The sequence below is a fragment of the Odocoileus virginianus genome, chromosome 12 (genome assembly GCF_023699985.2).
Source record: "Odocoileus virginianus isolate 20LAN1187 ecotype Illinois chromosome 12, Ovbor_1.2, whole genome shotgun sequence".
Classification (NCBI taxonomy): Eukaryota; Metazoa; Chordata; class Mammalia; order Artiodactyla; family Cervidae; genus Odocoileus; species Odocoileus virginianus.
The window spans coordinates 41,977,925-41,982,586 of NC_069685.1; positions in this window are offsets into that span (position 1 = coordinate 41,977,925).

Here is a 4,662-nt window from a genome sequence, read left to right on the forward strand (position 1 = left end):
CAAATGTATACATATATGCGTATACATATATAGAGGGCTTTCCAGGTGGGACAATGGTAAAGTATCCGCCTGCCAATGCAGGAGATGAAAGAGATGCAAGTTCCATCCCTTGGTTGGGAGTAGGAAATGGCTACCTGCTCCAACGTTTTTGCCTGGAAAACTCCTTGGCCAGAGGAGCCTGATGGGCTATACTCCATGGGGTCGCAAAGAGTCAGACATGAAAGCGACTGAGCACATACAGGTATAGGGTACTTAGTACTATATGTATGTATATACAGTACATTGTATAATTTATAACAGCTAACTATTGCTTACCATATGCCAGGCTATTGTCTTTTTATATATTAATACATTTTTCTTCACAGTGATTCCATGAGGTACTTACTATTAAATCTAAATCTAAATCTAAAAACTTATAGATGAGAACATTGAAAGCCCAGAGAGGTTAGGTAGTAGGCTCAAAAGTCACATAGCCGACAAGAGTCTGGATTCTCACAGGAGAAACTGTTAACAGCAGTTGCTTTGGGAAGAGTAAGTCCTTTTCACTTTACTCCTTGAGTACTAGTGTGAATTGCTCTTATCACCTTCAAGTATTGCTTTTGGAAATGCAGAATCTTCAACAATCTTTGTTGCCACTCCCAATCTTCAGTAATAGCCCTGGATGGTTGCATCAGCCATCAGAATGCAGTTCTGAGGGGTAGGCTCCCAGGCCACTCAGGGAGGAACCCCGCTCCAAGCCTCAGGACATGCGGGCTCTCTACCCTGGACTGGGGCCAGAGGCCATCAGAACGGGACTGGACAATGGGCTATCTTTGTTTTCCAAGAACCAGGTATTGCAGTGCCACGTGGTCAGCCATAGCCTGCTTTACCTCCTCATCTGTCCCCCCCACTTCATTCATTGATTATTTAATGCCAGGAGTTGCCACAGGACAAAAAGAGAGAATCCCCCCTTCAAGACCTTCCTTTTTAAAAATATATAATTTTATTTATTTATTTTATTTTTGGCTATGCTGGGTCTGTGTTGCTTCATGTGGCCTTTTCTCTAGTCGTGGCGAGCAGGGGCTTTTCTGTAGTTGCGGTGGGTGTGCCGGCTTCTCATTGCAGTGGCTTCTCCTGTTGCAGAGCATGGGCTCTAGGTGCTCAGGCTTCAGCGGCTGCGGTGCATGGGTTCTGGTGCATGGGTGGCTCCTGGGCTCTGAAGTACAGGCTCAGTAGTTGCAGCGCATAGGTTTAGTTGCTCCGTGGTATGTGGGATCATCCCAGACCAAGGATGGAACCCATGTCACCTGCATTGGCAGGTGGATTCTTTACCACTGAGCCACCAGGGAAGCCCAAGACCTTGCTGTTCAGTGGCTGGGGCTGGGAAACAAGATGAGCAATGACTGCAGAAAGAGTTGTAAAATTTCAACCCAGGAAAGTGAAGAGAATGAGCAGGGCAGACAGGAAGGGCTAAGATTGCTAGAAAGAGTCCAGCCCACCCTGGGAAGGAGATCTTTACCCTTAGCTTGTGAATTGATGGGGTAGAAGTTAGGAGGGGGCAAATGAGATGAAATATGCATCTGGAAAATTTTCTAGGCCCTCGAGGGAGGAAAAGGGGGGAGGTTAGGTGTGCTTGATCCCTATGGCCTTGGGTCCTGCAGTAGCTCAGGCTGCCACCCTCCTCTGTGGGACATGACCACCATGGACTGTGCCAAGTCCATCCTCATTATTCAGATTCCATATTTGCATATTTGCCTATTTATTAACTTTTTTTTTTTTTTATAACTTTCAAATCCATACTTATATGCTTTCACGGGCAAAACGTTTGAGTCTCCTGAGGCCCTCATGCCCTCCTGAGAGTGAGGGAGGGGACTGCCTTGTGCTGGCAGCTCTCACATTGCAAACAGGTGTTCTGTGAGCTACTTAGGGCCACACTCCTTGAATCTTTGTGCTTTTTCTTGGTGATTTCGCTGTTTAAAATGAAATAATATTAATGAATCAACAGCCTGTATCAAATAAGAACAAAAACACACATAAAGACAACATGATGGATTGAACAGTTGGCAAAAATGTGATTGGAGGGTGGCAGGAACCTAACCTATATTTTTTCCTGGAGCAGATCCTGAATCTTGTTAATCCTGTGTTTGTGGCAGCGTCTTAGAGCATCGGTACTGTTGACTGAAAAAAATGCACAACCTAAAATTTGAGAGTTATGCTTTATTTAAAGGACAAAACTGAGGAGTTAAGCCTAGGACATGGTATCTCAGATAACTCTGAGAGGGGACTGCTCCAAAGAGGCAAAGGGGGAGCCAGGATACATAGGAGACTTGCAACAAAGAGCAGGTAATTGGAACATCAAGAGATTACTCTTCATTAAGGAAAACCAGATATCTCAACTTAAGGAATTTAGCACTTTTCTGTGTATGGGAAGACGCAAAGTCTGAGCTCATTGAAATCATTCCTTTCATGTGTACTCCAGCAATCTAGGGCCTGTATCCTGTGCATTTCAGCCCAAGTTGCCTCAGAGTGCCCCATCTGGGCAGCTGTAATGTGATTGGCTGCAATGCCCTTTGTTTACTGAAGGATGTGGCAGGTGACAGTTTTCATTCCCAGTACCTTGAACCGTGAGAATCAACTATCCTTGCTATACTCAGGATAGTATATGAGTTATAGGAGGTAACTCATGCCCACATCAACCCTTTGGAGGTAGACTCCTATGGTCTGTGGAAGTGGTGCCTCTCCACTGTAAGCCCTTGCTTCTCATCCTTCTGGGTCTCCAAACCTCCAAAAGTGAAACTCGCTCCATCGTGCCCAACTGTTTGTGACCCCATGGACTGTAACCCATCAGGCTCCTCTGTCCATGGAATTCTCCAGGCAAGAATATTGGAGCAGGTAGCCACACTGACCTACTCCAGTACTCTTTCCTGGAAAATCCCATGGACGGAGGAGGCTGGTAAGCTGCTGTCTGTGGGGTCGCTAAGAGTCGGACGTGACTGAGCGACTTCACTTTTCACTTTCATGCATTGGAGAAGGCAATGGCAACCCACTCCAGTGTTCTTGCCTGGAGAATCCCAGGGATGGGGGAGCCTGGTGGGCTGCCGTCTGTGGGGTTGCACAGAGTCTGACACGACTGATCTGATGCAACTTAGCAACAGCAGCTGCCATCCCTTTCTCCAGGGGAATCTTCCTGACCCGGGGGTCAAACCTGGGTCTCCTGCATTGCAGGCAGATTCTTTACCATCTAAGCCACCAGGGAAGCCCCCCAAACTTCTGAAGGCAAGGATTAAATCCTGTTCATCTCTGACCTTCAGTGGTCAGCTCAGTGCCCAGCAATCAGTAAAGAAACTTGCTGAAAGAATGAAGACCACCTCCTACTTGCTTACTCAATACACAAAACACACCACCTTCCGTAGAGGTGCCACCTGCCCACCCAGACAGGACTCCAGTACGGCTGCCACCTTCTGTGAAAGGAATAGTGAACAGGTGTTATTTCAAAGGGACTATTGGTGGCTCCTCACAGCCTTAAGCTTCAGAGTTCTTAAGAGTTCTGTGATTGATTAGTAGTGTCTGTCACTGGTGAGGGGAGAGGGGATCGTGCGCCTTAAAACAGATGGAGGGCTCATGTCATCATGACTTCACCAGTGTAATTTTCAAGAAGTTAAAAACTCTTAAAAAAAAAAAAACTCTTAAAAAGTGGGCTAGATGTCTAGTTAATTCCATAATGAGGGAACCAACCAGATAGGAAAGATGGTTTCTGGGTGAAATTTGAGGAATTGGTTATTTACAGGATTTGAAAAGAAGAATGTTAGAATAAGATGGGTCAGTCACATTCAGGACTGGTTATTGTTTCCCAGGGTAAAACCTTAACCTTTGATTATCTTTTCTATTTCAGAGAAATCATTTATCTTCTGTTTGACAGAAACCTGAAAGTTAACATGGAGATAATGTCATAGACCCTTAGCTTTCACTCTATAGTCAACAGAAAGGTAAACACAGGTGCAAAACCCCTGCAACAAGGATCGCAAACTTATGGTCCAAGGGACCAAATCCAGCCCTCCTCTTGTGTTTTTCTTTCTTATTATTTTTTAATAGTTTTAAATATACATAACTTAAAATTTGCCATCTTAAATTAACCATTTTAAAGTGTACAATTCAGTGCAGCCATCGTCACCATCATCTCCAGAACTTTTTCATCTTCCCAAACTGAAATTCTATTCCCATTAAACACTAATGTGCCACCCTGCAAAAACCAACTAACACCCCTGGCACCCACCATCCCACTTTCTGTCACTGTGGATTTGACAGTTCTAGGTACTTCATCAGACTGGAATCCTACAGTCTTTTAACATCTGCCTTATTTCCCTTAGAATAATGTCCAAAAGTTTCATCTGTGTTGCAGTGTGTGTCAGAATTTCCTTCTTTTTAAAAGCTGAACAATATTCCGTTGTAGGTATGTACTACATTTTGTTTACCCATTCAGCCACTGATGGACACTTGGGTTGCTTCCACATTTTAGCTATTGTGGATACTGTGGCTATGGATATGATGAGTGTGTATGTGTCTCTTCCAGATCTTGTTTTCAATTCTTTTAGCTATATACCCAGAAGTAGGGTTACTAGTAATTCTATTTTTAGTATTTTGGGGAGCCACCATACTGGTTTTCACTGAAGCTGCATCATTTTA